Raw genomic sequence first — 24,201 nt, 5'->3', positions numbered from 1 at the left:
TACAGAAAATTATGATTAATTATGTCGTAGCGGGCACACATCTAGTGTGCACCAATCTTGTGGCCCAAAGAGTGTTTAGAAGAGGCTTTAAAAGGCTGCGCCTCCGGCTTTTGCTGTGACTGTGCTGGGCGTTGCACGCTGTCATAACGTTTTTTTTGTTTTCTGCTTTTCGCAAGAAAAACACACACCGACAGGATTCGCAGAAACAATTCATTCGCACACCACATTTTTGAAGAGATCTGATTGTTCAGTTTTTATTTATTACGTAGTTTATGACCGCTACATACGCCTCCGCGTAGCAGTAAGTTATGATCGCTGAAGCGCGCTCAACCAAAAACACCTGCTATAGTTTTTCATTCAAAACTTCACTACATACTCAATTACGCATTGGAGGACAGCCTAAAATGTTTAGTGAAGGTGAACGATTCTGCAACAAGACAAAATTGACCAGTCCTCTCCTCGGCGAGAATTCTTCGGAAACGAGGCTATGCATTGTGTGTTCTAGCCAACAAGAACTCCTGGAAAATTTTAGCATCTTGAGAACAGTAGCAATCTGACTTAGGGTATGTCTCCTGAATACAATCCGTCGTAAGGTGACAAATCAGCATTGCCCATTAGGCGATGCTCATCTAAGGTTTCCTGTCAAATATCCTACTACAAAGTCTCCGTGAGAGTTGAACCATCGCGCGAGAGGATATACTGGTAGCGAGAGTATGTTAAATACAATACTGATGTTTTGCAGGGCTGGAAAGTAATGACAATTATTGGCGGTAATTGCAAGAAATGGCGCTGAATGACGCTCCTAGGTTTATATGCACATGTATACACTAAAACGTTGATGAAGGAATTTATACAAGCGTAGCACAGTGGTGCATCAGGTGCGTGCGTCGAGCAGAACTGGCTCGGATCCAGCCGGTGTCTAGTTATCTTTTAATTCAATTTTATTTGTACAGTTTTACACTACATTAGCTCGTAGCAGCATCCCCTATACTTTCCTTGACATATAATGTTCGTTCTCATCAATGCACTTGTAGCACCTGCTCGGAAAAAATGGAAGTTCTTTATCTGTCCTAACAATAACTCTATTGAATGTGACCGGAACCCAATGCATCAGGGGCTAATATTCGCCTTCTGATGGGCACCTCTATGACCGAGCATGCCAAGAATTTACAGCCACAGACCGCCACTGAAAAAAAAAACGTGTTCTTGGCAGCCACTAACATTGCCGTTATATTTGCGTGCATAATATACCGAGACAAAGGATTCTGCATGAATATGATCAAGGCAAACTTTTTAGCTATGAACTCAGGACTGAGAAGCACTGAACGTTTTCGTTTATTTAAGAACATTTAAAACTTGAGTATATTAGAAGCCTAATTTTGTGACTACGTTATTCCAAGTTCCTGTCATATTGAAGGAAGTATAGAAGTAATCACGGTGGCATTTTTTGTACTATACGTTTCAAGCAACGAAGTCAAGGATACTGTTCGTTGCCTATTTATTGAAATTATGACTAAATTGAGCAGTTTTTTCAAGTCACGAATAGTACGGTGAATTAATTTTTGAAGAAGTGCTGCTGAGATGAAGGCAAAGGGTAACTTTCAGGCTCTACCAAGAAAAGTACTGTATTAGCGAAAAAAGTGAATCAACGCGAATTGTTAATAAATTTAGGTATTTTATGTCACTTCACTAACGCCAGTTTTTGAAATCGTGAGGTATGGTGAAGATGAAGACGAAGAATCACAGCGCACCGAAACTTTTTAGAGTCAATTGGCAGAGGTCTAGAAATTAGATTTTCTTGGACTATGGCTTTCAACTGGCAAAAGTCTAGCATGAGCACTGACTTCGAAAACGTAACGCTGTCTGAAGCATCAAAAGTATTTCGAAATCTACCCTCGTCAGCTCCTGGTCCAGATGGAATCACAGTTCCTATGAATAAAATTTTATTCAAGCTATCCCCAGGCGACGACCTCAATCTTGTAAAAGACTCTTTAAAGAATGCCTGAATACCGTACGACTGAAAAATAGCTAAAGTAATTCCAATAATAATAAAGCAAGGATTAGGTTTTATCATAGAAAATATCAGACCCATCTCGTTAACTTCGAACATAGTGAAACCCATAGAGAGGGTCCTAAATGGCCGAATAAACTCCTGGGTGACGAATAAGTTCATATAAAAGCCAAACCAAATTGGTTTTTGCATAGAATGCTGAATTTGGTGCGCCCATGCGGATTAAGAGAGTCCATTACAGCTTGCTCGTAAAAGGAAACAGTACGCCGCATTAGTAACTCTCGACATAGCTAAAGCGTTGGACAGTGTCGAACACTCTATTCTACTGAACTCCTTGCAGAGCCTAAAGTTTCCTAGTTATATTACTGAGTGGATAGCAGAATTCTTAAAATCAAGGGAATTGTACTGCATGAAGGATGGCTGTTCGAATAAATTCAAACAGAAACGTGGTGTTCTCCAAGGGTCCGTCCTATCTCCAGCATTGTTCAATATACTGATGAGCTCTATTCCAATTGTTCAGGATGTCAGTGTCTACATTTATGCAGATGATATCACGTTCTTCGCTGCAGTAAGCGGCATTTACTCACCACATCAAAAATTGCAGATATATTATTACTCTAGATATTAGGTTGCAATCAATTTCATTGTCATTGAGCATCAGTAAAAGTGCACTCTTGGTGTTTCCTACAGAAGATACGGTTTCTATTTCTGTATTATATATAATTGGGAACCTATTCCATGAGTACATTCAGTCAAGTACTTAGGAATGATTTATAATGAAAAGCTGAATTGCAGCCCACACATAGAATATATAACAGCAAAGGCACAACGCAGGCGTTAGGCTTATTACGCAGGTTAAGCAACAGAAAATACGGGCTGCGCAGACACACTTTGTTAATGATTTATAAAATGTATGTGCGACCAATATTGAAATTTCGGTGTGTATTATTCTCGGGGGCCGCTGGTTATAAAATTAAACTACTAGTAATGTTAAAGCGAGAAGCCCTGTGAATATGCCTGGGGCTTCCCAGGTTCGTGGCGAATAATGTATTTACCAAGAATGGCGATTGCCAACACTCCTCTGTCGATTCCGCATTCTAACGGTTCAAACCTTCCTAAAGTTCTACACTTTACCGGCGCGAAGATCAGAGTACAAATTTATCAGCGATCCTGACTCTTTCTTTGTTGCACATTGGCCTCAATTTTATACCCCTCAGGTGATTTTTGTTAAAAAGAAATTGGATTGCATAAATGTAGACATTAGCATAGTAATTGAAACTAATTCCTCAACCCTCAACATTAGAATAGAGTACGATGAAATCTTCCCCCCACAAGCCAAGTTGCAATCTCTCCGATTTTTGACCAATACAATAAAAGATTACGTGGTACACGCAGAAATAAAAAATGTAATAGCTACACATGCTTCTGTCAACAATGAAAAGGCAGACATAGGAATTGCGTCTGATTTCCTCGGCTGGTCTTTTTCAATAAGGCTTCCAGATTTCACTCCTATATTTGAAGCCGAGCTAGTAGATATTATTTTAGCTCTTCGAAAAATTCCTATGACTGAGACCAGTGCAATCATCCTAACAGACTCACTTTCGGTGTGTGCAGCTCTGACAACCTCCGAACAATCTCGTGCCCTTGCAGCGTTCAACACATTAGCACCGCCGCATTTAAAACTCCTCAATTTAGTGTGGGTCCCAGCTCACTGCGGATTACAATTAAGTGAATTGGCAGATGCTTTGGCACGAGCAGCACTTGATCGAGCAGTTTTTCAGTACTTCCCGAGTTAGAATACTTATCAGGGGGGAGATATAGGAAATTTGCTATTTTTACAGATAGTTTAGAAAAGATCGCACAATGGACAGATTATCATCACCTAAAATTTCCATGGAAAACCCAATAGAGTCCGTCAAAAAAAACTTGAAAATATAATCTCCAGATGCCGGTGCCGCGTCCCCCCATTAGGTTTTTATTTACACAGAGCTGGTCTGACACTTTCCCCCTTTGTCCGTTCTGCAAAGAATCAGAAACTATTGAACATTATTTTGGCTCATGTCGGAACTATGCATTAATTAGGAAACAACTTCTAGATATTTCATTTGCGAAGCTTGGTTTATATTTAACCACAGAAAATGTTCTAAATTTTGGTGCCTCTGTTTTGGAAAATCGCCACAAAGATGCATTAGATGCGGTGTGTACTTTTATTCAAGACTCTAAACGTTTTTCAACATAAAGCCCACATTAATATGTACTCAGAAAAAACGGGTCGGAAAGTAATTTTCAAATCTAGATAAATCCGGGACACACCAAATTAATCGAGTTTGGCAAAACGAACTGTCTGGTCGACTCCCAAAATCAAGGTATAGCTATTAGTGTCTACTGTCTTGTTGATTTTTTCTCACTATCTTAATCTTTGGCTTTTTTAAATATGCTGTCTTCACTCTACAACTACCCCCCCTTTTTTTGTTGTAAACAATAGTGGAGTTACGTCCATATGAGACTATATGTTCTCTTGGCCAATCCCCCAGAGTGGGTATGAGCCATGGATTCTAGGCTACAAACAAACAAACAAACAAACAAAACATTAAGCATTTTAAAGACGATTCCTCGGGCGCAGTTTCGAGATGGTCTTTGTTAAGCGTGAATGAGGGTTACAGAAAGATTTCACCGTAGGTTCTGCGAAGACTATTCTTCAGATTGATAAGGCAACTGAATGAAATTATGATGAGGCAAAGACCGAACAACTTGTGTAAGAAAAAATATCTGGTATTCGACTTCAATCTTGAATGATGTAAATTGTGAACACATTTTTTATATCTTGCAGAACAAAGAAGCTGAGATTATGCATAGCTTACAGCAGTAAGTTCGACCTGAGGAATATGGTGAGCGATTTCGCCAATGCCGTCAAAGCAGATGTCATTAAATCAGAGTAAGTATACGCACAAGCCTTTTTCATATGTTTTTTTCACAGCACGCTTTGTCATCCGTACATCATTCCACCGGCCCACATATTTCACCGCACTTATCATTCACTTCAAGTTGCTCAGCCATGAATTAAGATGACCATATTTTCTATGTCTTGCTTTGTACGGACAGCAGAAGACTGGAATTACATTCCTCATGATTTTGTCACCGCTGAATGCCTAACATCGTTTTTTGATCAATTATGTGCCCATATTTCAAGATTTATTATTTTTGAAATTTGATCGCACTACAGACTTTTCACAGCCAATGCAGTAGTGGAGAGAAGAAGATACATACTAAGCATCGAAAGAAAATACACACCGGAAGAACAAGAAAGAAGATATAATGTCAAACAGCTCATAAGTCAAAATAGACACACTGTATTAAGTTCATGAATGATTGTATAGTGTTACAGCATACAATATTGTTGTTTAGTCTATTCCAATGGTGGATAGCTGACAGAAAAAGGCAATGTTTGTGAGCGTTAGCGCGACTGAAAGGTTGGTGGATAGTTTTGAAATGTTTCAGTCGCGATGAGTGTTGGGGCTGGTCAAGCAGGTAATGAGATCGCGATACGCGGAATAGACCATGATAGAATTGGTAAAAAAATTTTAGTCGCGAGATAATTCTGCGTTGCGAAAGAGGTTTTAAGTTTGCCCTTGCGAGCAAGCCTGCAGAACTGTATTGCCTCGAGAAGTCTGAATATACAAATCTGAATGCCGATTTTTGTATTCTTTATATTTTATTAATGAGGTGCTTTTGATGTGGACTCCAGATGAGATCGGCGTACACTAAACATCGTATAATTTGTGCTTTGTATGCATTCGGTTAAGGTGTGATGGTGCAGGGCGCAATTTTCTCCTCATGAACAATAGCTTCTTCTCCGATTTACGACATATGGCTAAAACATGTGGTTCCCAGTTGAGATTCGATTAGAAAGTAACGCCTAAGTATTTTACTTGGTCGCTTTTATCGATAGTTGTGTTTCGTATAGTATATGTAAAGTTAAGGCGGATGGTCTTATTTGTCAATGAAATGAAGTGAGTTTAGTTTTGCTTGTGTCTAGTTAGGATAAATAGTTGTGGCAATAAAAGTTTTTCTATGTTAACCAATTCTTTAAGTAATGCCTCCTGGGGGATCTTTAAGAAAGATAAAGTTATGGTATGTTAACTATTGGCAGTCAAAATGATGGCTATTTATTTCTCTCTCCGACTCACAATGCGGGGGCAGGTAAAAAATGCCTTTGCTTGATTTCAGTGATGTTATAAATTTTATTTCTCTATAGTTTATAGTTTACGAAAGCAAATATCATCTTTAGTCTTGTCAGTGAACAATAAATTTTCCATTTCTCAGCGTGCATTATTTTTTTCCTAAATTCGCATACCAAATATTAATTCAAATTTTTATTTCCATTATTTTATGACCATTCAGAGAGGGTCCTTTAAACAAAAGGCTGCTGCAAACAGCTTGAGAGTGCCTGAAGGCCCTTCTGACAAAACAGTGACAACGTAAAACAAAATAAAGTTTATACGCGTACATGGCTTGTAATTCTTAAAACTTATTAAACCTAACTTTGTACACAACAGTACTCAATAGACAAAGTTATTGAAGAGTAAAAAGGAGCAAAACAATGCAACTTGATGTCGTAATGTAAACTAGAATAAATAGACTAAATATACCAAGAAAAAAAAGACACGTTGGAAGCAATTAGCAATGAAGTGGTGGCTTCTTGATTTGTCTATATAATTTCCGTGCCTTTGATTTCAGTGCAATTGCCTTGAAATCTAATCTTCCTATTTTTAAATCAGCACGGCTAGGTGTTGGTGTTGCAACTTCTGCTGTAGCTTCTCATTTAGCCTTACCGATATAATTTCATCACACCAACAGTGAGACATTAAGATTCATCCGAGTCCTACGAAGCTACGTACCTCCACAATGGGGCTTGCATGTAGACGTTGGAAAGCTTAATTCTTACAACGAGGTGTATGTTTGTTTTACATTGTTCCATGTGCATAGGCAATCAAGAAAAAAACTGGCATACCTCAGTGGTAAAACAATGGGCCCGTTTTCCGGGGACCAGGGTTTGAACGCCATTGCGTCATTTATGTTTTTTTTTACTTACCAAGTTTGTTTTTCCTATTTCGTTCCATGGGGACTACAGACACCGGCGGCGGCAGACAACTATGGCGCCGTACGCTGCCCATGTGGTGATCTTATACCAGCCTTAACTGTAATAACAATAGTAATAGCACTCTTATCGTAAAATATTGATAATAGCAGGGATTTTATTGCCAAAGGCACAATATGATTTTAAAGAGCACCACAAAAGAAGACTCCTGCGATATAGACAATCCAGTATTCTTCAAGGTGCCCCGATATCGCACAGTACAACTGCGCTCACTTCCACACGTCGTTCAAAGTCTGATCCCTGTGGCCAGAGGCTGATACCGCCTTCTTCGCGTCCGCAACCTGAGCATTGCAACCACTTTACCATCGAAGCAGACATGAAATAAAGTTATAAGTGAACACTTACGTCAAGTAACTTTTTACGCGGGGCTCAGCCTCTGAACAGAGGTATTCGGTCAATAACGGTGTATAAAATAATATGTTTATATACTTAACATAGGCATGCAAATTCATGTGAACCACCCATGTGGCGACATGAGTCGATTATTTGGCTTCCGAACCGAGACATTCGATTGTGACTCAATAACAGAACTCTTGTATTTCATCGAAGATAGTTTTTGAAATAAAGATGTTCATATGCGGATTATAAGCACCTAAATGTATTTGCAACACTTGTGCAGTGACGTCTGCCCATGTCTGGTCACTGAATGGTTGGCACTCAATGAGGCTTCCGAAACAGAGCTGTGGTTCCGTAGCAGCGGCGAAAGGCGCTTCAGTGAATTTCTTGTGCACCAGAGTGGGTACGCGTACATGCACCGGGAAGCAGAAATTTGGCCCGCAGTCTCAATCTGGCACTGGGTCCGGGCGATCGTGCAATTTCAACTCAGCTGGCCGCATATCAAGGTGGGCGTGAAGTTATTACTGTTACAGTGGAATTTTCTGTTCAGCCTTCAATAGGCAAAACAATAGGCAACGTCGAGGTGATGAAAACTAAAGCAGACTTACAAGTGGCATGTACAGTCACAGATAGCGTGGCATAGGTACCGCTCTTATGAAAGAGGACATACGTCGTCGCATTACGCTAAATCATCTCGACGCAGCAATCGCTTTTTTTTCATTGGTCAAGAGAGCTAAGAGTATTTTACAAGTCCCTTATTTTGGAACCTATAATTTTACGAGAAGCAATGAAATGCTTGGAAGTGTAGCAGTAGATTCGGCGTTTTTTTCTGTCCAAATGAAAAGTTTAACCAAATCAATGAACTTCTTATCCCAATTTAGCAGCGCATAACAATTGAGCTGAGACATAGGTGAAGAAACGACGCTAAAAAGTGCTGACTCGCAAATGAACAATTTATTTAACGTAAACATTCATATAAGCAACCTGCAAGTTAACGTGCCAAGGACTGCCTCAGCATCTTGTCTAAGTTGTAAGGATAAAAATTATTGAAAACATCTGCCCCTGAAAATCAAACACTTTATCATACAAATTTACTAAATCTCGGCTTACACAGTTTTCTTTTTTCAACAATTTGAGAGGCTTTTACCACTTCTATGTACATCCTTCATGACCTCACCGGCATATTATCAGGTGTTTGTGAAAACATGACTGTATGTACATGATTTAAAGTACACAGCTAGATTATAATTGACCACGTTCTTCAAAAAAGCGTTGCGCTTTTTCAGCCTATTGTTAACGAAGCATGTCGGATGTCTGCCACATACTCTACCACACGAGAGTGCTATTCTGTAGACCACGACACACCCACAGAGCTGGGCCTTTTTCTCAATCTTGATTTCGCATTCTTTCTTTCTTTAAGAGTCCTAGCCAGTAATCGGCCTAGCAAGTGAAATCGGCCTAGCAAGTGACTCGCATAATTGGTGTACGAGATGTACTCAACTTTTTGGTTTGATTTATTGCTTTTCTTCTTGATAGGGCAGTTGCGATGCGCATTGTCTGCTGCGAATTTCTTCTGGTTGTTTCCGCCATCACATCTAGTGATGTAGCCACGCAGCGTTGAAGCACGAGCTTCGCAAAGGGAAGTGCATTCGCTTGCTAGGTGATGTGGTGGTGGCCCCTCTCTCATCACATGTGCACTAGAAAGTGATCCCCATGTTGGCGGATCGTTGCAGCGATTTTAGGTTAATGTGATTACTTCTTTACTACATCGCTTTAATATGGAATTGGATCCACCTACCTTGTGTAGCAAGAAGCCTTAGGCACAAGAGGCCCACCATAATGTTTCAGACCTTGTTTGTTATGTTTAGCGCGGGTTTTGAGCAGTGCTAGTCTTGTTGTTGCATATGTTGAGCGTCTTACAGTCCCGCACTTGAGATGACGGAAGGACGACACACCGCGTCGTGTTCTTGCTCCGCAAGTATAATGTATGCACTTGCAGAACCTGGTGTTTCTATAAAGGCGAGCAGTCTCAGCAGCAAATTCTGTTCAGCATAAAAAAAAAAAACTGCGAAACTTAATGGAGGATTTGGTGGCAGATTGCACACAGCACCTCAGCCTACAGGAAGGCAGTTGAGGTACTTTTCAGTGGGTTATATTTACTTATTGCACAATGTAACAACTATGACCGAAACGAAAACGGTGGTATTATTGCAGAAAGCACGGGCAATGAGTAATCATGAATGCATGTTCTTCGCTATGTGTGTTGTATGTGCAGGCGGTGAAGGAGAACCATCGCACGCAGCGTACTTCAGCGTGCGACCACAAAGATCTGGAAAAAATCATTCGTGAACGTTCTTTCTTGAAGCAAGTGAATTCCACCAGGATGGCTCGCATGCATGAATTGTGCATCGACGAGCCAACTTCAATAGACATGAATTCTCTATAACTTGATCTAGTTATCACTTCAGATAAAACAACAGAAATAAAATTCAATACTTCGTGATGTACCATTGGTTAACAACCTAAAATGTGGTATAAACACCTTTTTGAAGTGCTGGTATTAATGGAATAAAGAAAGTCAGTCACTACATTTCGCGTGACTTCTGTAGCACTACAAAATGACACTCCTGTCCATACTTTTTTTATCAATAATGAGTTCATCTACATCCACTCGTGCCCCGTCTCTAACCCTGCCATTTTTATTGCCATAAACTCAGAATTAGGTATGCCTTTAACTGCATAAATTTATCATCTAAGCGGTACCTTGTGATTAATATGCTGTATTTCTGCCGCCCTGTTATCAAAGCATGAGCAGTTCTGTATGTGTAAGTCAGCGCTCTCTATGTGTGCTCCTTCGACTAGTGTCTCATTTTTTGCACTGTTTCGTTTTTTTTCTATCTTCGTGCTGTTCCATTTTAAAAAAAAGGTATGTCCTTAACCACTTCAGTGATGTCCCGCCAACGAAACCAAAAGTCAAGACGCACTAATCTTGTGGTGCTCGAATTGCGAAATTACGGTGAACCTAAGCAGCTCCACTGTTCAAATTCTTAGATAATGAAAAACTATCCGTAAGCATACAAAAAGTAATGAACTGCTCCAAAAGCGAAGAACGAAAGCCCAGCGTTCCACATTTAGAATTGGAACTGCAAGGGCATGAACCGGGAACTGAAAGCTTCTTGCATCTTTATGCATACATTTGATGGGCTGTTCCGCATAATAGGGTCAAGAAGATAAACAATCAGCTGCATGACCCTAGGTCAGTGTCTGCAATTACCATTCATATATTTGGCTCTCGCTGCAGTGATCATTAAATGTAACTTTGCACTAACTCATATAGGCACCTCCCGTTAAGGCTTGCAGGCCTTCCAGCAACCCTCTAGAGCCTAATCAGAATTCTCAGTCATGACCCTCAATTTCGATGCATCAATTTGCAAGGCTGTCTTGCCAACCCAACTACCATGAGCTCTGTGAAAACTTCTTATCAGGCACGAGATTTGAACTACTTCTATAGACACGTGTGTCAAATTTATGTTAATTGCGAGTCATTCGTATGGGAGGTACACCGAAAATGGTTAATTTATTCTCCACACTTTCCTTACAACACTGAGCTTTTCAGAAAAGATGTTTTCATGCCAAAGAAGTAGTGAACGAATGTTTACTGCCTCATTCAGTAAGAAGGTTCCCGGAGAATAGCAAGGATGCGTTCGTCGGTTGATTAATTTCGCTGAAGCACTGGCTGCTTAGGTACGCCATCTTTGCAGATTTGCTGCGCCTCAAGAAAGACTTCTGACGAATAATACTCGCGCAGCCATTCCGGTCTTGGGGAGATGCCCACAAATCGCGATGACTGTCCGTAATGGCCTGCATCAGAAATAATGAAAACAAAAGTCTTTGTCGGAGTTATCTCTCGCTTCGTAATCATTACATGTAAAAAGACAGAAAAAGAGTGGCTTTAAGACAGTGTTTACTTCAATGATTAAATTTGGCAGTAGCAGTTTGTAGTCTGCTTTTATGTGACCTCATACGAACAATTGAGAACACAAAATTGCAGAACCTCACTTTTTATTCGAGTCGAGCCATGTCTAATGAAAGCACGTACTTCATCGTTAAATAAAAAGTTATCTGCGTGAAATTGTATCTGCACTTGAATCATTTCACTGTGTACTGTTGCTTATGATAACTTGCTTATGATAAAAGCTCCATAATACTTGAAGAGTTGTCCAACGCTCCTCTTTCTCCGGGTCACTGGTGAATTACAATTTTTTTTTCGCTCAACAGAAATAGAACCATAAAAGAAGTGACCTGGTTTTTCAAGTCAAAGATAAATGCACTGAGAATATTTAGTGATAGAGTTACACACAAATAAAGTTCTTCACTAAGACAAACGCAAAAAGAGACATTAGAAATAGTTTTGTTAATCTAGGCAATTAAGGGCCTTCCGAAACTCCTCAACAAATTTGACGCTTTAATGCGCAGTCCCTCGTATGCCACGCTTGAAATGTTTTTATCATAAAACTACGAGACGCTGCTTAGAATATCCACTAACCTTGATGTACGGCCATTTTGGTTGAAATTGCAGAACTGCCCAAATCCAGTTCCAGGATGTGATGTCGGGCCACAACTGTGGGTCGATGTGAATATACGAGTAGCCGCTCTGCAGCACCAAGAATTCACTGAAACGCATTTCGCCGCTGCTGCGAAACCACAGCTCAGTTTCAGGAGCCTCACTGACAGCGAGCCACTACGCCAAGAAACCTGCAGTTATGTCGCTGCAAAAGTTACACAAAATATCAACACTTATTCATTCATGTGAAACATGGAAACCTAGACGTAGAGCTCAGACAATGTGGCATACGTTGAAACAAATCAAACGCATCTTTATACAATACACACATTAGAGACCTTTCACATTTCTTGCTGTCATATAACACTGAGACCAGCTCCACGAGTTGTATTACCCTACAAAACTTGTTTAAAGAACACTATGTGACGTTTTTTGCAATGCCTGAAACCATGAACAGCCATAGTCATCTTAAGAGTCCTGCCTTACTCGCATCTTGGCCGGAATAAGAGGAAGTGATATAGAGGTCCAGTATAACAAAATACAGAAGTGGTTTCGCATTACCCTACGAAACTTAATTGACGAACACTATGTGACATTTTTCGCAATGCCTGAAACCATGAGCAGCCATAGTCATCTTAAGAGTCCTGCCTAACTCGCATCTTGGCTGGAATAAGAAAGAGAAAGTGATATAAAGGTCCAGTATAACAAAATACAGAAGTGGTTTCGTAGACAGAAGCTCAAAGCCAGAGGTTAACAAGAAGTGTCACCGGGACTCACTTGAATTCTACTTCATGTACAAGCAAAATTCAGAAAGAGTTTAAAGGCCCAGCATGCAAGTCATTTTTTTTTCGCCACACAAGATATTATTCTGTACACACAGGTTTGATATGTAAGCCTGTGTGTATGTCTGTTTCGTTTTATTTTCATGTGTTTTTTGTAATGAGTGCCGCGTTAAGCAAGCTAGTCGGAACCTACCAAGTATGTATGCTAGCAAAAGAAAATATATATATGTGTATTACCTGTATTTATTTGACCGTTTCTGTGTCTCCCTTCAAAGCTGACCTGTAGAATCTTTGTGAGCATTCTAATGGAACAGCTACGAGCCCGTAAGGCTGTCGGTCCAAATATTCTTTGTATTATTATTATTTTCCTAAAAAAAGAAGTTCCCTTGATTGATGAAAAAAAGAACGCCGTGGTTGAGAATAGAGATAATCAAATTTTGTCACCGCAACAATGCGCCATTCACGGGTACACTAAGTTGCATTCTTTATGCGACTAACTTCAAAGTTCGGCTGCAAGTCGTTGCATTTGGTCAGTCTCCCTTTAGTTATTTTGAGTTGGATATTGCAGTTTCTTACGTTTAGTATCTAGCCAATACAAAGAACACCTCGTTAACGACTGTTCTAAATATTTAAAACCATTCCCACTTCAGACAGATTTATACTTTTGGCCACCCCAAACAGCTTTTGTTAGTAAACTTACCACAGTATTGCCATTCATATATATTTGTCCCACAAAAAAATTAACTATTCTTGTCATTTTAATGGGTACGGCTGTAAGATGGACATCTCGAGTTATTTTTCATGACCTTCTTTAAGCAACATCTAAGATTTAATTGCCGAGGTCGCTGGATAACTTTTAAAACCGTGATGTGAAACCTTAGAAGGCCATGCATGGCCAACCAATGTATCGCCATATCTCAGTGGTCTCTCCACATTTGATCACCGCATTATAAGCGTGACAGACCACATTGTGTGACTGTTGGGGCCGGCTGTATACTGCATGCAACACTGAGAAAACCTGATCGAAGCAAAGCAATATTTTGTGGCCTCTGAAAAACATTGCGTGTACGTATTAATTTTTAAACACCTTGAAATAAATCTGATGTCTGCCAGGAAATTGTAGCCGTAATAACTTTTCGAAAAGGTAAAGTAATGCTGGAGATATAGCGATCTATTTATCTGACGCATGCCCCATCTACTCTTTTCATTCAGATGAAGGCGCCAGTGCCATTCGTAGCGCCCCACCCAGTACATTGCGTCTGCTCGCTTCAATGATGTGTATTTTGCTTTTGGCTGTGTATATAAATGTTGTGTATTTTGCTTCATGCCCTGGCGCACAGGGCATGAAGACGCGCAGGGCGTGTTTTGCGTCTCTGGTCTATGCACTCACACAAGATCTTTGGATTAGTACTGTCGTCTTCTTCACTACATATCCTTAGTCGCATGCCTACTTGCTCGGAAGTGTGCATGCAAACGCCCTTAGAGCGCAGCTTGTTCTCGATTGCGCGCGTTCGTCAGCAGCACGCATGACAGCATGCCTTAGGAGTGAGCGCCCTGAGCATAGATTTAACGTATTATAAGAAAAAAGAACGAATTAGACTTTATATTGAGTGCACACCCAGGCATCGTGCAGGATGTGGAAGTGGCTGGCAAGGTACGATGCAGTGACCATAGAATGGTACGCTCTTGAATTCGCCTAGACTTGAGAAAGGAACGACAGAAACTGATACGCAAGAAGCCAATCAATGAGCTAGCACTGAGAGGGAAAGTACAGGAATATAGAGTCTCGCTTCAGAACAGGTACTCGGTTCTTAGTTAGGAAACCAACCTTAGCATAGATACACTGAATGATAATCTGACGAGTATCATTATGGAGTATGCAGTGGAAGTTGGAGGCAGGGTAGTAGGACAGGACACTGGCAAGCTTACCAAGGAAACGAAGAATCTATTAAGAAGCGTCAAATTATGAAAGTCTCAAGTACAGCAGACAAAATTGATTTAGCGGGGCTTTCGAAGTTGATTAATAGACGTAAGGTATGCGATGTAAGAAGGTATACCAAGGAGGGAATTGAACACGCTCTGAATAACGGAGGAAGCGTCAAAGCAGTGAAGAGGAAACTTGGGATAGGCAAAAATTGGATGTATGCACTAAGGGACAAAGAAGGCAAAATAACTACCAATTTGGATAGGATAGTTAAAATAGCGGAGGAGTTTTACAGAGATCTGTACAGTAGCCGGGACAACCACGACTTTAATAATATAAGAACTAGCAGTAACCTAGATGACACCCCACCAGTATTGATAGAAGAAGTCAGAAAAGCTTTAGACAGCACGCAAAGAGGCAAAGCTGCTGGTGAGGATCAGGTAACATCAGATCTGCTGAAAGATGGAGGACAAATTGTGTTAGAAAACTAACCACTCTGTTTACGAGGTGTTTCCTGACGGGAAGAGTACCAGAGTCTTGGAAGAACGCGAACATCATCTTAATACATAAGAAAGGAGATGACAAGAACATGAAGAATTACAGGCCGATTAGCTTGCTCTCTGTAGTATACAAGCTATTTACAAAGGTAATTGCTAACAGAGTAAAGAAAACAATAGAATTCAATAACCAACGAAACAAGCAGGATTTCGAACAGGCTACTCAACAATCGACCACATTCATACTATCAATCAAGTAATAGAGAAATGCCCAGAATATAACCAACCACTATACATAGCCTTCATCGATTACGAGAAGGCGTTTGATTCAGTAGAAATATCAGCCGTCATGCAGACACTGCAGAATCAGGGCGTCGATGAAGTATATATAAACATCCTGCAAGAAATCTACAGGGGATCAACTGCTACCATAGTGCTTCATAAAGAAAGCAACAGAATACCAATCAAGAAGGGTGTAAGACAGGGGGACACAATCTCCCCAATGCTATTTACCGCGTGCTTACAAGAGGTTTTCGGAAGCCGAGATTGGGAACAGTTAGGGATAAAAGTTAATGAAGAGTACCTTAATAACCTCTGCTTCGCCGATAACATTGCATTGCTGAGTAACTCAGGGGACGAATTGCAACTAATGATTATGGAGTTAGACAAGGAGAGCAGAAAGGTGGGCCTTAAAATGAATCTGCAGAAAACGAAAGTAATGTACAACAACGTCGGAAAAGAGCAGCGCTTCGAGATAGGTAATAGTGCACTTCAAGTTGTAAACGTCTATGTCTACTTAGGGCAGGTAATAACCGCGGAGCTGAACCGCGAGATTGAAGTAACTAGAAGAATGAGAATGGGGTGGAGCAAATTTGGCAAGCACTCTCAAATTATGACAGGTAGATTGCCACTATCCCTCAAGAGGAAGGTATATAGCAGCTGTATCTTGCCGGTACTTAGCTACGGAGCAGAAACCTGGAGACTTACAAGGAGGATTCAGCTTAAATTGAGGACGACGCAGCGAGCAATGGAAAGAAAAGTGGTAGGTGTAACCTTAAGAGACAAGAAGAGAGCTGAGTGGATTAGGGAACAAACGGGGGTTAAGGATATCATAGCTGAAATCAAGAAGAAGAAATGGACATTGGCCGGGCATGTAGCGCGCAGACAGGATAACCGCTGGTCGTTAAGGGAGAAGGTTAGGTGGGCCGATGAGATTAAGAAGTTTGCGGGTATAAATTTGCAGAAGCAAGCACAGGACCGGGTTAACTGGCGGAACATTGGAGAGGCCTTTGTCCTGTAGTGGGCATAATCAGGCTCATAATGAAGACAAAAAGGTTTAAATTCTTATATAGACACATGAGTTCCGCAACTTGGGATTGGGCGGCTGTCACTGACCATGGGAAACAGATCTGCGTGGTGCCCCACAATACGAAAATAACCTAATTTGGTGCTCTAGGGGCTAATATTGGTTAATTCTACCTGTGCCAGCACTATACTCTTTTAGGATGTACTTTAGTGGGTGTAGTATGGTTCTGCATCATGACTTTTACTTCTTTCAGAAGTTATGTGGACAAGTGGTGGGAGAGAGAAGGTATATTCACGATATGATGTCATTCGCGTGAACGCGTCCAACAAGCGCTCATGTTTCACCTCCTCTTTCAAGTTTGCTTTTCATTTTTTATTTATTTCCAAAACTTCCTGCATTTCCTTCAGTACTGGCGGGCATGCATGAAGCTGTGGAAGAAAAGTGTGTTCTCATAACAAACACAACTCTCTCACGAAGCCTAAATAAACATCTCAACGCCTTCTAATCAAGGATTTCTTAACATAGTCCACATATTTACATCGGTGTACGGAATGCTGCGGAGGGTGCCCTTTAGACAGTTGAGATTGGTTTTAGGCAGCCCTTGAACTACACAATGACTTCGCTTATGTCATACTTCTATCCAAAGAAAAATAACTTGAAGAGTTATTTTCTTTGTTTATGGTACGACTGATTTGTACGAAATTTAGATATACGCTTTTTGATAATAAGATGGGCAGACGTGATGTGCCTCAGGGAACCGAATAAAATCACGTGCGAGCAAAGTTCCACGAATAAAACAGAAAAAAAAGCGTGGCTGATTCATCTCTTCTGGAATCTTTATAACGCAAAAGTGAAACGTGTCTACAGGCAGGTTGATGAGCGTTTACGGTGCCTTCTTTCGTCACAAGGGCGAAAAGTGAATGCTACAGCAACAAATTGCGAAGTCACGCGAAAAACGGCGCGATCGTCTTGAAACTTGCAGCGCGCGCCTTATGCAGAAAACACGTACGAAATGAACACACACAAGACCAGCACGCACAAACTGTCACAGCTGACACTTGAAGCATGCTGCTCAAACACAAAAACTTCACGAAACGAACACAAGTATACACCTGGACTGACGAGAAGGACTTCCACACTTCTTTTTTAGTGCGTGAGCAGCGCTTTCTTTTCCTAAACGTGGCCGCGGAAGCGAGCGAAGGGACCTTCGTGCTCCCTTTAGCTTGAAAGCAAGCTTGAGGTGGAAGCGCAAGATGTACAACGCTCTTGAATTCCGATGCAAGCTCGCGGGTGAGTGGGAGACCACCGTTTGAAACTGTCAGCTGAGCAAAGGGAGCTGGGTTGCTGGCACTAGCCCATCCTAAGGTAACTGACGTTGGCCGTTAGGGGCACGCAGTCCACGTGTGTCCCTGCACTAGTCCACCCGCTCACGTGGGCAAGGAGACGCGGGCATCACGTTCCATTTTGACTGACTCCATTCTAATAATGCATTTTAGGGGCGAAGCTCCTTAGGGCGTGGGCTGTGCGTCCCCTGTAGCCTGTATGTAGCCACCTCTAGTTTAGTTCTTGCAGTGTTCACTAGATGGCGGTACCGTCTCCTGTATGTAGGCACCTCTCGTTTAGTTCTTGATGTGTTTACTAGATGGTGGTACTTGTAGCTGATGATGAAAAGATGCAAGATGTTATAAACTAGAAAGCGGTACTTGTAGTTGATGAAAAACGCGAGATCTTATAAAATAGGAATGATGTCACATATGGCGCGTGTCACTGGTTGAAGGCAATCGTTCGATTTAGTGCGGCGACGTACGCTAGGGGGAGCGATGTAATAAAATCGAGTGGGCAAAATGTACAGAGGATTCATGGTTTACCAGGTTTACTTCCGGAGCTTCGCCCACTCATCATCATTCACTTCGTGGATATGGCGCAATTTTTTTTCTTTCTCCGCTGGGCATTGCGTTCTGACGCTGTGGTCACAATGAAAAACCAGACTGCACGGTGCCAAGAAAAGCTTTGAGCACGTCATGGGGCGGCATGCACGCATCTCAACGCGTAGGATTGCGTGGAGGCTTTTACCTTTAGAGGACGCGCGTGCCTAACCTGCAACCCTTGCGCCATCTCGCTACTTATGACAAAAACCCGCTAAAATTTCAGAGCTCTCAGGACAGCCAACGGTGCCTGCTGTATATAAACGACTTTCTGTTGAAAAGACGAGCGACGTGCGTGCTCTGGTCCAGTAGCCTGCGCCGCGTGCTGAGAAGTCGCTGGTTCGACTCCACGCTAAACAACTTTTTTGTCGCGTTTTTAGGGGCGAAGCTCATTCTAGCGGCACCCGTTCGTCCCTCGTAGTCATAGTAGTAGTGTGTAACCAGTCTTACTGTTTGTACTACTACATGGTGCCGGTAGAAGATTTCTTCTGTGCGTTGTTGAACAATAAAAAAATTCGCAGCGTGCGGGTTAACTAAAAGCCAAATTCTCCTGTCTCTCATTCTTCCTTAGCAGCCATTGGAGTGCACATCGAGCACTATCTGACAAGAAAGGGTTGCTAAGTTATACTCGCTGGCCGTAACCTCCTTGATTTTAGAAAAACAATAGCTATCGTTGAGCCATAGTGCCATGAATACAATGAACTAGTATATACCATGAACTCGAGGTGGTTGAATGTAGAAGTAGACACGAAGCGCAAGCCGTGATAAAGTGTGCGCGTGCCACCTGTCGTTTAGTCCTTGGAATGTCTGCTGGATGGCGGTGAATGTACGGAATATATGATGAAAAGATGCGAGATGGTGGTACTTAGAGAATTTAATAAACGGACGAACGGACACACAGACAGACGCATGCAAGTACTCACGGATGGCTGTACCGACGGATGGACGCATGGATGGACGCAAGAGAGGATGCATGGACGAAAGCAGGGAGGGACGCACAGATGGACGTGTGGACGCACGAACAGACGCTCGCACGGACGGGCGAATGGACGCAGGGGCGGCCACACAGACGCACGCATGGACGGACGGAAGCAAGAACGAATGGACGGACGGATGCTTCGCTCCACTCTCCATCATTCTCTCCGTGGATGTGCTGCCATTTTTTCATCCTTTATGATTTGTTCGTATAGAATTTACGATGGCATATCCGTGCCGGAAATACGACAGCAGAGCAGTGCTGGACGCCAGCATGAAAATATTTCATATTAAAAACAATGCATGATTGTTAAGAAGGGGTCACTCTGAACAAGAGGAAGGGAAGAAAAATTCCCTTTGACCTTCGGGCTGCTGCTGCCATGCCTGCTTGTCAGCAAGAGCGAAGTAATAAGCCACGTCATGTCGACACCTGTGCGCGCAAAGTAAAAAGAAAGAAAGCTAAAAATGCGTTAGTTGTGCAAGGTTCTTTCATTGTCATTCATATGAGTCATTTCATCCTGTTGAACGATGCTCTTGAATAACCTTTCATCTTCCCTCTTGCTATTTTGTTTTGCACATGCTATCATAGTGCTTATCTGCGCACAGTATTGTCGCTGTCAACACAATTTCTGACGAGGTAAAAGTGCTGGTATTTTATTTAAGTATTACTTGGTCCTACACGCAAACATGCTATCTTTTTGCCTTGAATCAATACTCAGTCGTTCAAACTCCAGCCTTGAATAGAACAGCTGTTGTTGACCAGCAAGCTAGCGTCCGAATTGGGTAATTATAAGTAGAATCTTTATATCATTGACATTTTATGCCACTATTTCTAGATTCACCCACTTTTAAACCGCCAAAATGGTTGTACGCTGTACAAGAATAACACTTCTAGTATTTGGCATACTATTTTAAATTGGTTTCACTGCCCGGTGTATATGAAGTGGAAAACTCACAAGGAAAAACTTAGTAGGTTTTGAACTTCACAATTGTTTAATTATTATTATAACGTCGGCAATAAGAAGAGTCAAGTAGGGGACCCTGGCAAGAAATTCATTTTTGTGAATACGGAAAACTCAATGGATCCATTTTTTGTATCATTTTCTGGAAGTGACTTTTCGCAAAGCCACAACAACTGCTCACTTCCTGCTTGTGTACGAGACATGCATTTCGTGAACACTCGGATGCTTCTCCCTGTACACCATCTAGAACCTTTCGCTCATCTTACGGCACTTGCGCAAATACTAGGATTGACACAGAATGTTGTGCATTTTACTGTATTCGACTTTCAAGTTGAATGGGTAATCAAAAATTTAGCATTGTTTAAAACAAAATAAGTGTAACCAGGTTTATTCACCAAACTGCATGCAAAAATGGACAGCTGCGCGAGTTGATGTGTATTAATACTAAAGACTGCGGAAGAATATTTTCAACACCAAAAAATAAGAAGTAAAGTCACAGGATGGTACGCAACTAGTGAAACACGTTGACCAACATTGTTAAATAAGCCAAAGCTGACTTAAACTTTAGTTGGTCTTAGCGCGTCGTTCTGTAACGTTCGGTTTACGGGCGAAGCTAATTAAGCCGTGGCTCTGTACATGCTTGTCTCTCTTGCTACGTGAACGTCTAGTTCTATGACTCCCTCAGCTGGTGCGGATGAATGAACAGACAGACAGACAGACAGACAGACAGACAGACAGACAGACAGACAGACAGACAGACAGACAGACAGACAGACAGACAGACAGACAGACAGACAGACAGACAGACCTTCGCCCCACTCATGATCATTCACTCGCTGGATATGCTGTAATTTTTTTGTGTGTTGTAATTTTCAACTCCTATACGAGCGGGGTCAAGGTTCATTAAACCTTAAAGTATACCAAGTTTTATATTATAATGTGACGAGAATTCAGACACTATTTAGAGGAGTGCTTTTTTTAAATTTAAGCCTGTGCTTGCATAATTTCAAATTGACTTTGCAGCCGTAGTGCCAACCACAATTCCTAATGTGGTACTTTGCCTTGAGCTATAACGTAAATAATTGAAGAGGAATAACTTTAGCTTGCAGATGGCACTGGCTGGCATAGAAATATTGGTGGCGAGAGTCATCAATAAGTACTCACAAGGCCGAATTTCAATGGTGAGGGAAGTATTGCAAATCAGTGTACTAGTTATGCAAAATATAATTATTGTTACTTGTAGTCCTGTGATAAGACCATGCGTAATATTGGTATTACTAAATGTAGTCCTGTGATAGTGCCAAACTTTTCTGAAGCATATTTCCAGATATCTTGTTGTTAGTTTTCCTATAGCTGTGAGAAAATGACTCTAGAATTGCACGAAGTACTCCGAAATGACAGTGGAATTACGGTTTTATTATTTCTACTTTGTCGGTGAATCCGCAATTTGTAAGAGCAACGTTGGTATATTTTTGAATCTTTGAACAAAAGTGTGTTATGCAAAACTTAAGAAACATTGTGCAATCTGTGTGAAAACAATTGAAGTTGTAAAACCTTCAGCTTAATTTCAATCCTCATGATTCAGAATGAGCCGCTCTCCGGCCCGTTGACTAAGAACCTGCTTGCAACTCGATCGATGCACGCACTCATAAAGTCATCACGATATCCGTGGCAATAGAACTCAACGCCCAACACTAGTTTTGCAATATTTCAGCCTACTCGACATTTAAGACTAATCGAATGAAAGGGGCACAAGGGTCAACAATCCTGAAAAAGGAAGTAGGTTTCTTTATTGTTGCGCTCAAGTGTTTGCGGATGCAATGAGTTCAGCAGACGACGACGGAAGTCAGTCATTTTTTTTCAAAACTTGCCACGAAGGCTTTTTCATATTTCAGCTTGTTGAATTAATTACAACTATTTTTTGAAGTGTGTGCGGGATCAGGCGCATCTTAACCAAACACCGCTCTTGATTTATGGGGGCCGTTCACCAATGACTTTCCGCGACATCGGATAACAGAAATAGGACGTACGAAGACAAGCGCGCGCCCATTAACAAGAGCGAGAACCAGCCTGCGTAAGAAGGTGCCTAAAAGAACACGAACTACGCGCTTCTCTTGTAGACATTACGCAGCGCGCACGACTGCAATACTTGCCTGAGCAGTTCACAGTCATGTCTGCTTTCCAAATGATGTGTTGTTTGTACAAGGCTGAGGGGTAAATCCTCACCCCTTTAAAGGTATTAAAGCGAAACATCTATAAAGTTTATAGCGCAAAAGGTCTTATCTAGCACGTGTGCATTGACAAGATGAAGATTTAAAAAGATATATCAGCATTCAATCACAAGTGTTGCATACTAATTTATAGTTATCAGAGAATCCGGGAATTGAGCAGCACGCGCACAGCTTTCAGATTGGGAGCTTCAAAAACTGTGCCCCACATGTGGCTGTACAAAAGATCTGTGTTCAGCAAAATTTTAACATTTGCAACGCATTGAGTAACGTCAAGTTGGCGTCCCAGAGATTTTGACATATGTGCCGTAATGATGACGTCATGGTGTGTCACCATGAGTTGATTATTGTTTTAGCACTAAAGTCTTCCATGCCGCGGTTCACCACGGACCTGCTGACGTATTTCCCCTTATAAATAAGACGTTTCAAGATATATACTATCAGACTTCAAAGAATAAAACGAGCCAAACAAGTTCCGCCCTTAGGCGTCAAAGCAGTGACCTCTCACTCCGCAGCGACCGGCGCTAGCCATTATACCACGAAGCGTACGTCGCCAAGATAGCTAACAGCAATCTATTCATATACACTATATACCGCTTGTCGGTCCTCAGAGCTACGAAACCTGATTGCGTTTTTGTCATCAGTAGGGACATGGCTCGCAGAACTTGCATTGAGCGCCCTCTATACGTCGTAATCTTCCCCGTTTCCATGAACGAGGGCTTTCGGGGGGGCATGATCTCTCCTGCGCGCACGCTTATCAGGCTCGTGATTGAGGAGAGCACCAAGGACACTTTCCGTGCTGCCGCGGCTGCGTTTAAAAAAGGAGCACGCTGCTCGCACATCAAGAAGTACTCATTTTTTAACACACAAAGTGTTCTCGTCTAACAGAAGGAAAGGCGCACCAATAAGAGCGCACAAGTATGCACAGGACAAGCTCAAAGAACTGTCACAGTGTTGAGCTCTGAGAGTGTCAGTCCAAGCTCGTTTCATGCATGATGAATTCCTAAGCGCTTTCTGGTTGAGGTACGAGCTGGAACTTTCCAATAGCTTGCTGCTCTTCGCGTGACTTTCTACTTTGTTGCTATAACATGGATGCCTTCACCCTTGTGGCGAAACAATGCTAATGGTAAATTAATACCCCTCCCCAGACATTTTGCGTACTCACTCTGATTCAATGGCTCCCGCTTGAACGGCCTTCACTAAGTCCAGCACCATGTTCTTCAATCCGACCTTGGTGTTATACGCTACGCAGAGCCTAAGCTTTGCTGCTCTAGAAAGACAGAGAGTGGTATATAACAGTTGAAAAAATTTCACAAGCCCTTAAACACCACCCTGCAAACCACGCGGCCTTCTCGAAGGAACACATTGATGCAACCTCCTTACGGGCTTTCGTCATCGCTGCCGATTTGAAACCTTGCTATTTTCTCCCGCATCTCAATGGGCAGTAGATCAAGGTTGCCCATTGCAGTGACCTTCAAGCGTATTTTTCTTAATGTGTTCCTGCAAGGCAGTATACGCTCAAAATGGGTAAAT

General features: G+C 41.7%; 1 long non-coding RNA gene across 1 annotated transcript; it reads right to left on the bottom strand.

Annotated features, from left to right (window-relative positions):
* Positions 1–11,003: 11,003 nt before the first annotated feature.
* LOC142768667 (uncharacterized) lies at positions 11,004–23,969 on the bottom strand. The gene is made up of 3 exons (XR_012885381.1): positions 23,834–23,969; positions 12,052–12,274; positions 11,004–11,366 (listed from the first exon to the last, which is right to left on the bottom strand). It is a non-coding gene; the product is annotated as an uncharacterized LOC142768667 (long non-coding RNA).
* Positions 23,970–24,201: the final 232 nt, after the last annotated feature.

This window comes from Rhipicephalus microplus, chromosome 8, assembly GCF_043290135.1.
Source record: "Rhipicephalus microplus isolate Deutch F79 chromosome 8, USDA_Rmic, whole genome shotgun sequence".
Classification (NCBI taxonomy): Eukaryota; Metazoa; Arthropoda; class Arachnida; order Ixodida; family Ixodidae; genus Rhipicephalus; species Rhipicephalus microplus.
This window is presented reverse-complemented; position numbering and strand designations above follow the sequence as displayed.